Consider the following 12616-nt stretch of genomic DNA (forward strand, 5'->3'; position numbering starts at 1 on the left):
TCTACTGGGTGAAATACCAGTGTGCATCACAGCAGCAATATGTGACCTGTTGCCACAAGAAAAATACAAACAGTAAAGAACAAACACCATTGTAAATACAACCCCTATATGTTTATTTCTTTTCCCTTTTGTACTTTAACTATTTGCACATCGTTACGACACGGTATATAGCCATAATATGACATTTGAAATCTCTCTATTTCTTTGGAACTTGTGTAATGTTTACTGTTCATTTTTTATTGTTTATTTCACTTTTGTTTATGATCTATTTCACTTACTTTGGCAATGTAAACATATGTTTCCCATGCCAATAAAGCCGGTTAAATTGAATTGAGAGACAGAGAGAGACAGTGTAACGGTTGTTGCAAGGAGGGGACCAAGGTGCAGCGTGGTACGTGTTCATGATGGTATTTATTAAAACTGAACACTGAATCAAAAACAAAGTGGAACAAAATGCAACAGCTCTGTCAGGCGAAAAACACAAGACAGAAAACAGAACATAGAATGCCCACCCTAGTCACACCCTGGCCTAACCAAAATAGAGAACAAAAACCTCTCTATGGCCAGGGCGTGACAGACAGAGAGAGAGAGAGAGACAGAGAGATAGAGACAGAGATAGAGAAAGAGAGACAGAGAGAGACAGAGAGAGGTCCTTCTACGGTTGTTTCTCACGCTCTTAGTTTTTTTCTCTTTCAGAGAGTCTTTGTATGGTCTGCCTAGGGAGATGACCACTAAAACAGCCAGTTTGCCTGAGACGGATATAATTAATTATGTCAATTACATGGATACTCTAATTAAGCACACATGACAGAGAGACAGAGTTCAAAAAATGTTATATTCCTATCCAAATCTGGTGCACAAAATTCAATACTGTAATGTTACCAATTGCACTATATGGATGCAAGGTTTGGGGTCCACCAATTAACAATTATAAGCTCTGGGAGAAAAAAAAAAAAAAACGAATCTAGAATTATCCTAAATATCCAAAAGAAAGTACCAAATAATGCATGCAGGGCGGAACTCGGACGATTCCCTTTAATTGTAAATATAAAGAAAAGGACAGTAAAATGTTGGCACCATTTGAAATGAAGCCCCAAAACATCCTTACAATTCAAAGCAGTGGAAACCCAAGAGCTGAACCCTGAAAAGAGTTCCCTGTGTTAGCTGTTAAAACACTACACAACCCTATAATCCAACCACACTGTTACACAAATGAAAACCTCTTACTTGACAAATTGGGAAAATTAAACAAAAACACAGAATAAACTAAATTGCTATTTGGCCCTCAAATGAGAATAGAAATTGGCAGAATATCTGTCAGAGAGATACAAAACAGAGACAGATCCTGACCAAATACAGGCTCGGCGAACACCAATTGGCTATAGAAAAAGGGAGACATAAAAAGACATGGCTACCCAAAAAGGAGTGTCTATGTGGTCACTGCAAGACAGGGGAGGTAGAGACAGAGATGCACTTTATCCTCTACTGTGAGAAATACTCCCAAATAAGATCATCTTTAAAAATAAATCTCAATCAATTCCCAACCTCTGTGCATTTACTAATAACATAAAGCTGGGAATTATTCTGGTTGAGGGAGAAACCGCAAATATTACTGCCAGATATGTATATGACTGCCATAGTCTGAGGGACATCCCATTAATTCCTTGTAGTATTTACATTGTATATAACTTACTAGTAATACATAGTGTAACAATCATCATGTACATTCTGTTGTTTATTTATTAGCCATTCTTTCTTTTTCTTTTTTATAATCTTATTTGTATTTAATTAAATGTACTGACCAAAGATTACACAGTACAACAACAGAGAGAAAGCGAGAGAGAGTGAGACAGCTAAACTGAGAGAGAGAGAGACAGCTAAATCTGAGAGAGAGACAGACAGACAGAGAGACAGCAAGACAGACAGAGAGAGACAGCGAGACAGACAGAGAGAGACAGACAGAGAGAGACAGCGAGAGACAGCGAGACAGACAGCGAGACAGACAGAGAGAGACAGCGAGACAGACAGAGAGTGACAGTCAGAGAGAGAAAGCGAGACAGCGAGACAGAGAGAGAGAGACAGCGAGACAGAGAGAGAGACAGCGAGACAGAGATAGACAGCGAGACAGAGATAGACAGCGAGACAGACAGAGAGAGACAGACAGAGAGAGAAAGTGAGACAGCAAGACAGAGAGAAAGCGAGACAGAGAGAAACAGGGAGACAGAGTGAGAAACAGCGAGACAGAGAGAGAGAGACACAGAGAGAGAGACATCGAGACACAGAGAGAGAGACATCGAGACAGAGCGAGACAGCGAGACAAAGAGAAAGTGAGAGAGACAGCAAGACAGCGAGAGACAGCGAGACAGACAGAGAGAGACAGCGAGACAGGGAGAGAGAGACAGCGAGTAAGAGACAGCGAGACAGAGAGACATCGAGACAAAGAGCGAGACAGAGAGAGACAGCGAGACAGAGGGAGAAACAGTGAGGAAGAAAGAGAGAGACAGCGAGACAGACAGAGAGAGACAGCGAGACAGAGAGAGAGACATCGAGACACAGAGAGAGAGACATCGAGAAACAGAGAGAGAGACATCGAGACAGAGCGAGAGAGACATCGAGACAGAGCGAGAGAGACATCGAGACAGAGCGAGAGAGACATCGAGACAGAGAGAGACAGCGAGACAGAGGGAGAAACAGTGAGGAAGAGAGAGACAGCAAGACAGAGAGAGAGAGACAGTGAGACAAAGAGAAACAGGGAGATAGAGAGAGCGAGACAGAGAGAGAGAGACAGTGAGACAGAGGGAGAAACAGTGAGGAAGAGAGAGACAGCAAGACAGAGAGAGACAGCGAGACAGAGAGACAGTGAGACAAAGAGAGAGACAGCGAGACGGAGAGAGACAGTGAGAGAGAGAGACAGAGAGACAGAGAGAGAGACAGCGAGACAGACAGAGAACGACAGCGAGACAGACAGAGAACGACAGCGAGACAGACAGAGAGAGACAGCGAGACAGAGAGAGAGAGACAGCGAGACAGAGAACGAGACAGAGAGAGACAGCGAGAGAGAGAGAGAGAGAGAGTCAGCGAGACAGACAGAGTGAGAAACAGCGAGACAGAGAGAGAGACAGTGAATCAGAGAGAGAGACAGCGAATCAGAGAGAGAGACAGCGAGACAGAGAGAGAGACAGTGAGACAGAGAGAGAAGGCGAGTCAGAGAGCGAGACAGAGAGAGACAGCTAGACAGACAGAGAGAGACAGCGAGACAGAGCGAGAGAGACAGCGAGACAGAGCGAGAGAGACAGCGAGACAGAGCGAGAGAGACAGCGAGACAGAGCGAGAGAGACATCGAGACAGAGCGAGAGAGACATCGAGACAGAGCGAGAGAGACATCGAGACAGAGCGAGAGAGACATCGAGACAGAGCGAGAGAGACATCGAGACAGAGCGAGAGAGACATCGAGACAGAGCGAGAGAGACATCGAGACAGAGCGAGAGACAGCGAGACAAAGAGAAAGAGACAGCGAGACAGAGAGAGAGACAGCAAGACAGCGAGAGACAGCGAGACAGACAGAGAGAGACAGCGAGACACAGAGAGAGAGACATCGAGACACAGAGAGAGAGACATCGAGACACAGAGAGAGAGACATCGAGACACAGAGAGAGAGACATCGAGAGACAGAGCGAGAGAGACATCGAGACAGAGCGAGAGAGACATCGAGACAGAGCCAGATAGACATCGAGAGAGAGACAGCGAGACAGAGGGAGAAACAGTGAGGAAGAGAGAGACAGCAAGACAGAGAGAGAGAGACAGTGAGACAAAGAGAAACAGGGAGATAGAGAGAGAGAGACAGCGAGTAAGAGAGCGAGACAGAGAGACAGAGGGAGAAACAGTGAGGAAGAGAGAGACAGCAAGACAGAGAGAGACAGCGAGACAGAGAGACAGTGAGACAAAGAGAGAGACAGCGAGACGGAGAGAGACAGTGAGAGAGAGAGACAGAGAGACAGAAAGAGAGACAGCGAGACAGAGAGAGAGAGACAGCGAGACAGAGAACGAGACAGAGAGAGACAGCGAGAGAGAGAGAGTCAGCGAGACAGACAGAGAGAGACAGCGAGACAGAGTGAGAAACAGCGAGAGAGTGAGAAACAGCGAGACAGAGAGAGAGACAGCGAATCAGAGAGAGAGACAGCGAGACAGAGAGAGAGACAGTGAGACAGAGAGAGAGACAGTGAGACAGAGAGAGAAACAGCAAGACAGAGAGAGACGGCGAGTCAGACAGCGAGACAGAGCGAGAGAGACAGCTAGACAGAGCGAGAGAGACAGCTAGACAGAGCGAGAGAGACAGCTAGACAGAGCGAGAGAGACATCGAGACAGAGCGAGAGAGACATCGAGACAGAGCGAGAGAGACATCGAGACAGAGCGAGAGAGACATCGAGACAGAGCGAGAGAGACATCGAGACAGAGCGAGAGAGACATCGAGACAGAGCGAGAGACAGCGAGACAGAGAGAGACAGCGAGACAAAGAGAAAGAGACAGCGAGACAGAGAGAGACAGCAAGACAGTGAGAGACAGCGAGACAGACAGCGAGACAGCGAGACAGGGAGCGAGACAGAGGGGGAAACAGTGAGAAAGAGAGAGAGACAGCGAGAGACAGCGAGACAGACAGAGACAGCGAGAGACAGCGAGACAGAGAGAGACAGCGAGACAAAGAGAGACAGCAAGACAGCGAGAGACAGCAAGACAGACAGCGAGACAGCGAGACAGAGGGAGAAACAGTGAGAAAGAGAGAGAGACAGCGAGAGACAGTGAGACAGACAGAGACAGCAAGAGACAGCGAGACCGCGAGTAAGAGACAGCGAGACAAAGAGAGACATCGAGACAGACAGAGAGAGACAGCGAGACAGAAAGAGACAGCGAGACAGACAGAGAGAGAGACAGAGAGACAGAAAGAGACAGCGAGACAGACAGAGAGAGAGACAGAGAGACAGAAAGAGACAGCGAGACAGAGAGACAGCAAGACAGAGAGAGAGAGAGAGACAGCGAGACAGAGAGAGACAGCGAGACAGAGAGAGAGACAGCGAGAGACATCGAGACAGAGAGAGAGACAGCGAGACAAAGAGAAAGAGACAGCGAGACAGAGAGAGAGACAGCGAGACAGAGAGAGACAGCGAGACACAGAGAGAGACATCGAGACACAGAGAGAGAGACATCGAGACAGAGCGAGAGACACATCGAGACAGAGCCAGATAGACATCGAGAGAAAGACAGCGAGACAGAGGGAGAAACAGTGAGGAAGAGAGAGACAGCAAGACAGAGAGAGAGAGACAGTGAGACAAAGAGAAACAGGGAGATAGAGAGAGAGAGACAGCGAGTAAGAGAGCGAGACAGAGAGAGAGAGACAGTGAGACAGAGGGAGAAACAGTGAGGAAGAGAGAGACAGCAAGACAGAGAGAGACAGCGAGACAGAGAGAGACAGCGAGACAAAGAGAGAGACAGCGAGACGGAGAGAGACAGTGAGAGAGAGAGAGACAGTGAGAGAGAGAGACAGAGAGACAGAAAGAGAGACAGCGAGAGAGAGAGTCAGCGAGACAGACAGAGAGAGACAGCGAGACAGAGTGAGAAACAGCGAGAGAGTGAGAAACAGCGAGACAGAGAGAGAGACAGCGAATCAGAGAGAGAGACAGCGAGACAGAGAGAGAGAGACAGCGAGACAGAGAGAGAGACAGTGAGACAGAGAGAGAAACAGCAAGACAGAGAGAGACGGCGAGTCAGACAGCGAGAGAGCGAGAGAGACAGCTAGACAGAGCGGGGCAGCAGCAGAGCGGGAGCTCGAGACAGAGCGAGAGAGACATCGAGACAGAGCGAGAGAGACATCGAGACAGAGCGAGAGAGACATCGAGACAGAGCGAGAGAGACATCGAGACAGAGCGAGAGAGACATCGAGACAGAGCGAGAGACAGCGAGACAGAGAGAGACAGCGAGACAAAGAGAAAGAGACAGCGAGACAGAGAGAGAGACAGCAAGCCAGTGAGAGACAGCGAGACAGACAGCGAGACAGGGAGAGAGAGACAGCGAGACAGGGAGCGAGACAGAGGGGGAAACAGTGAGAAAGAGAGAGAGACAGCAAGAGACAGCGAGACAGACAGAGACAGCGAGAGACTTCGAGACAGAGAGACCGCGAGTAAGAGACAGCGAGACAAAGAGAGACATCGAGACAGACAGAGAGAGACAGCGAGACAGAGAGACATCGAGACAGCTAGACAGAGCGAGAGAGACATCGAGACAGAGCGAGAGAGACATCGAGACAGAGCGAGAGAGACATCGAGACAGAGCGAGAGACAGCGAGACAGAGAGAGACAGCGAGACAAAGAGAGACAGCGAGACAAAGAGAGACAGCGAGACAAAGAGAGAGACAGCAAGACAGCGAGAGACAGCGAGACAGACAGCGAGACAGCGAGACAGACAGCGAGACAGCGAGACAGGGAGCGAGACAGAGGGAGAAACAGTGAGAAAGAGAGAGAGACAGCGAGAGACAGTGAGACAGACAGAGACAGCAAGAGACAGCGAGACCGCGAGTAAGAGACAGCGAGACAAAGAGAGACATCGAGACAGACAGAGAGAGACAGCGAGACAGAGAGACATCGAGACAGAAAGAGACAGCGAGACAGACAGAGACAGCGAGACAGACAGAGAGAGAGAGACAGAAAGAGACAGCGAGACAGAGAGAGAGAGACAGCAAGACAGAGAGAGAGAGAGAGACAGCGAGACAGAGAGAGACAGCGAGACAGAGAGAGACAGCAAGAGACAGCGAGACAGAGAGAGAGACAGCGAGACAGACAGAGAGAGACAGCGAGACAGACAGAGAGAGACAGCGAGACAGACAGAGAGAGACAGCGAGACAGAGAGAGACAGCAAGACAGACAGAGAGAGACAGCGAGACAGACAGAGAGAGAGAGAGAGACAGAGACATCGAGACAGAGCGAGAGACAGCGAGACAGACAGAAAGAGACAGCGAGACAGAGAGAGAGACAGCGAGACAGAGAGAGAGACAGCGAGACAGAGAGAGAGACAGCGAGACAGAGAGACAGCGAGACAGAGAGAGAGAGACAGCGAGACAGAGGGAGAAACAGTAAGGAAGAGAGAGACAGCAAGACAGAGAGACAGTGAGACAAAGAGAAACAGGGAGATAGAGAGAGAGACAGCGAGAAAGACAGAGAGAGAGAGCGAGACAGAGAGAGAGACAGCGAGACAGAGAGAGAGACAGCGAGACAGAGACAGCGAGACAGAGGGAGAAACAGTGAGGAAGAGAGAGACAGCGAGACAGAGAGAGAGACAGCGAGACAGCGAGACAGAGAGAGAGAGACAGCGAGACAGAGGGAGAGACAGCGAGTAAGAGAGCGAGACAGAGAGAGAGAGAGACAGCTAGACAGACAGAGAGAGCTCCTTCTATGTTTGTTTTTCACACTGTTATTCTTTTTCTCTTTGAGATGGGTCTTTGTATTTTGTATTTGTATTTATTAGGGATCCCCATTAGCTGTTGCCAAGACAGCAGCTACTCTTCCTGGGGTCCAAACACATTAAGGCACTTACATTACATATATAACAAAAGATAAAACAGTACAACATTTTTACACCGCTACATATCTACAATACAAAATGTAAAATACTACCATACAACAATATTACAATGTACGTGTGTGTAGAGTACGTATGGTCTGCCTTGGGAGATGACCACTAAAACAGGGGTATCTATGTCAATTATAACACCCTAATTAAGTTCTCTATTCTTTATGTCTCTCTTCATCTCACCAATCTCCCTCCTCCCTCTCTTTGTCACTGGAAACAAGCGCTGAAACATAATAAATGACTAACTGGTGCCCTGCACATTGACTCTGTACCGGTACCCCCTGTACACAGCCTCGCTATTGATATTTTACTACTGCTCTTTAATTATTTTTTATTTGTATTTTTTAATTATCTATTTTTTACTTGACACTTATTATTTTCTTAAAACTGCATTGTTGGTTAAGTAAGTAAGCATTTAACAGTAAGGTCTACACCTGTTGTATTCGGCGAATTTGACAAATAAAATTTGATTCGATTTGATTTCCAACACAATCAGCATGAACAGAACATTTCTGGATCAGCGGCAGATCCTTTAACACCCCCCCCCCCCCAACCACAAACACACACAGAAAGGAAGTGCGTCAGAGCTCCTTATTGCCTGGTGTGTGTTCGGTGTGTGTGGGCAGAAACATGTGGAGGAGGAGGGACAGTGGTGGTGTGGTGGCGTCCATGGCTCTGCTAGCTAATTATAACCCTGCAGTGGAGTAGAGAGGTAGAGGAGGGGCTGTGGAGTTACAACATCTACACAACACTGGCTGGTTGGGAGGCAGAAAATAGTAGAGACTAGAGAGGGCCAGCCCAGGGGTGGTGGAGAGAGGGGGTCAGCCCAGGGGTGGTGGAGAGAGGGTCAGCCCAGGGGTGGTGGAGAGAGGGGGTCAGCCCAGGGGTGGTGGAGAGAGGGGGTCAGCCCAGGGGTGGTGGAGAGAGGGCATGGCCAGGGGTGTCTGTTCCCTCACACCCTCACTCTCTCACTAAAAAGGGAAACAGGCAATGTACCCCCATAGCAGCACAGGAGGGTTTTGGTTGTGTGGGCAGTACGTAGGGAGTTGGCAATGTACGGATTAGTCTGACTCTCCCATTGCCTTTAATTGGCCCTCAAGATGTATTGGATGGAGTCAGATCATGTTCAATAAGGGGAAAGAGGGATACCTAATCAGTTGTACAACTAAATGCATTCAACTGAAATGTGTCTTCTGCATTTAACCCAACCCATCTGAATCAAGGCATGGTAAGACCTTGTTCACCCCATAGTTGGACCCCATGTTGAAAACAATATGACTGCCACTCAGTGAAGACTGTGAGCTTAGGTATGGGGCTTCAGGCAATGGCTTTCAATCACACCTCCCAACACTGTGACGTAAACGTCACCATACCACACAGACCTACTGAAATCACACAAGCCTCTTAGCTTTATCCTCTTAGCAATTGTTCCAGAAAGGTAAATGAATGGCTCAATGGTTCTTGAGATCTACTCATTTGTTTCAACAAGATTCATCACAGAGGTGACTCTCGCCATTCAGTCATTTGTTACTCATTGGACAATTGATAGAGGAGGGAGGGTTAGACGGCTGGTAGCCATGTTAACTACACACTCTGGTAAGCTGCCAGGAACTCCTGTTCTTTGAAGCCTTCATTAAACCCTGGTGACTTCTTGTTTAATGGTAATATGCTGTGTGGGGGAACGACAAAGGTTCCTGGTATTCCTAGAATCCTACAATGCAATTTTCTCCTTACCATGTGAAATCACGAATGTGTTGAGGTTGTTGGTAGGATCAATGGGAATGTATAATATTCTGTATTCTGCACATTGAATGAACATACACTATATTTGCAAAAGTATGTGGACACACCCCTTCAAATTAGTGGATTCGGCTATTTTAGCCATACCCATTGCCGACAGGTGTATAAAATCGAGCACATAGCCATGCAATCTGCATGGCTATGTGCTCGTCATAGGATGCCACCTTTCCAACAAGTCAGTTTGTCAAATTTCTACCCTGCTAGAGCTGCCCCGGTCAACTGTAACTGTTGTTATTGTGAAGTGGAAACATCTAGGAGCAACACCGGCTCAGCCATAAAGTGGTAGGCCACACAAGCTCACAGAACGGGACCGCCGAGTGCTGAAGTGCGTAGTGCATAAAAATCGCATGTCATCGGTTGCAACACTCACTACAGAGTTCCAAACTGCCTCTGGAAGCAACGTCAGCACAATAATTGTTCATCGGGAGTTTCATGAAATGGGTTTCCCTGGCTGAGCAGCAGCACACAAGCCTAAGATCACCATGCGCAATACCAAGCGTCAGCTGGAGTGGTGTAAAACTTGCCGTCACTGGACTCTGGAGCAGTGGAAATGGGTTCTCTGTGATGAAACGCCTCACTATCTGGCAGTCCGACGGACGATTCTGGGTTTGGCGAATGCCAGGAGAACGCTACCTGCCTAAATGCATAGTGCCAACTGTAAAGTTTGGTGGAGGAAGAATAATGGTCTGAGGCTGTTTTTCATGGGTCGGGCTAGGCCCCTTAGTTCCAGTGAAAGTAAATTTTAACGTTACAGCATACAATGACATTCTAGACGATTCTGTGCTTCTAACTTTGTGGCAACAGTTTGGACAATGCCCTCGTGCGCAAAGCAAGGTCCATACAGAAATGGTTTGTCAAGATCAGTGTGGAAGAACTTGACTGACCTGCACAGAGCCCTGACCTCAACCCCATCAAACACCTTTGGGATGAATTGGAACGCCAACAGCAAGCCAGGCCTAATCGCCCAACATCAGTGCCCAACCTCACTAATGCTCTTGTGGCTGAATGGAAGCATACTTTTTAAGAGGCGCAGCGGACATCTGCTAACGCCTTGGTCACAAGTCTGTCTGTCTCCTCACACACTCAGTCAGACCACAGCACAGCGACGGCTTTGAAGAGTTGGAGGAGTGATGCTGGACCCGTTCTGCTCACCGTATCAATGTCCTTTGTCAGCGGCGGCAACCCCTCGTCAGCTGACGCACTGGGTAATGTTCTGCTTCTGTAAGAGCTCACTTCAACCCAGTAAACTTCCAGAGAAGACAGTGTTACTGTCCAAGTTAACTTGCTGTAGGTGTATTGGATAAAGGATTTACTCTGTTGTTTTTGAAAGTTACTTGGGGGCATTGTCTTGGCTTTTGTGCACCCACACACTGGCGTCATTCCGCCGCCCACACACATGCTCATACTGATACACGTTCTCACACAGACACAAATACACACACACACACACACACACATTTCAACTAATGTGTCTGAGAATGCGCAACACACACACATGCAAAACACACACACACACACACGAATGAGGGAGGACAAAGCTTTTACACCTACTTGAAAAGGCAATGTATCTCACCTGAAGGAAAAACAAATAGGTCTTTCTGTGCAGACACCGTATATCATCTCATCTCACACGTCACACAGCACAGGGGAAACTTGAGCCATATATAATATCCACCGTTTGTCCTGTTGGTGAAGGCTACTAAACATGACAGTGATATCATTCCACCAATAGACCACTTCGTTCCTCTTTCACCATCAGGTAAACAAAGATATACAGCTCTCCTATCATAGCATAAATATATAGCTCTGAGAAAGGGAACAAGATAATTTGATGACACAGACATTGTCATAAAATGATGTCAGACAGTGGCCAAGTGTAGGAGGAGAATGGTGGCCATTTGCTGTAATCTCAGTAATAATCTGCTATTCATTTCCTCTATAGGCCAAGCCTCATGGCTGAATTAGAACTGTGGTATGAATGAAGCATGGAGATCCTTATCTGCTGAGGTCAACACAAATAAGAAACAACAGTGCAAGTATGTCTGAATACAGAGGCTGGCTGGAGAACGTCTGAATACAGAGACTGGCTGGAGAACGTCTGAATACAGAGGCTGGCTGGAGAACGTCTGAATACAGAGGCTGGCTGGAGAACGTCTGAATACAGAGGCTGGCTGGAGAACGTCTGAATACAGAGGCTGGCTGGAGAACGTCTGAATACAGAGGCTGGCTGGAGAACGTCTGAATACAGAGGCCGGCTGGAGAACGACTGAATACAGAGGCCGGCTGGAGAACGACTGAATACAGAGGCCGGCTGGAGAACGTCTGAATACAGAGCCCGGCTGGAGAACGACTGAATACAGAGGCCGGCTGGAGAACGACTGAATACAGAGGCCGGCTGGAGAACGTCTGAATACAGAGGCTGGCTGGAGAACGTCTGAATACAGAGGCTGGCTGGAGAACGTCTGAATACAGAGGCTGGCTGGAGAACGTCTGAATACAGAGGCTGGTTGGAGAACGTCTGAATACAGAGGCTGGCTGGGGAACGACTGAATACAGAGGCTGGCTGGAGAACGACTGAATACAGAGGCTGGCTGGAGAACGTCTGAATACAGAGGCTGGCTGGAGAACGACTGAATACAGAGGCTGGCTGGAGAACGACTGAATACAGAGGCTGGCTGGAGAACGACTGAATACAGAGGCTGGCTGGAGAACGACTGAATACAGAGGCTGGCTGGAGAACTGCTTTTGTGGTTCTGGCAGAAAACCCATAACGGAGTGAGAGCCTTGCTTCCTCGAAGCTGTAACACTCCTTTGGACTCTGGCACTAAATACTGCTTATGTTGTTCCAGGGCTGTAGCGTGCTCAGACACACACACACACAGCTAACACGTGGGTTCTTACTGCGTCAATCACGTTGGAAGAGCTGCATATAAATGAATCCACGACGTACATGATCGTCCTTGGGGATTTCAGTTTGTTTGTTTGACCGCAAAGAAATCCCGAATTGTGGAGTGGAGAAAATCCAGCATTGTGGAGACGTTTCCATTCCTGCATGTGGACCTCATTCTCCGACAAATAAAAGACTTAAAGCATAATTCCAATTCCAGTAATTAGCAATCATGTCCCAGCCCTTCAGCTCTATCAAATCTGGTTGTTACGGTGCAACAGCTGATTATAGCAGTGAAAGAGAGGCGTCCA

At 47.8% G+C, this 12616-nt stretch overlaps 1 protein-coding gene across 2 annotated transcripts in view; it reads right to left on the reverse strand.

The window, feature by feature from the left end:
* Window positions 1-12616, reverse strand: part of LOC106601258 (serine/threonine-protein kinase WNK4) — a 78851-nt gene that overhangs the window by 26845 nt on the left and 39390 nt on the right. The gene's annotated exons all lie outside the window — the stretch shown is intronic.

Source organism: Salmo salar, chromosome 03 (genome assembly GCF_965601325.2).
Source record: "Salmo salar chromosome 03, fSalSal1, whole genome shotgun sequence".
NCBI lineage: Eukaryota > Metazoa > Chordata > Actinopteri > Salmoniformes > Salmonidae > Salmo > Salmo salar.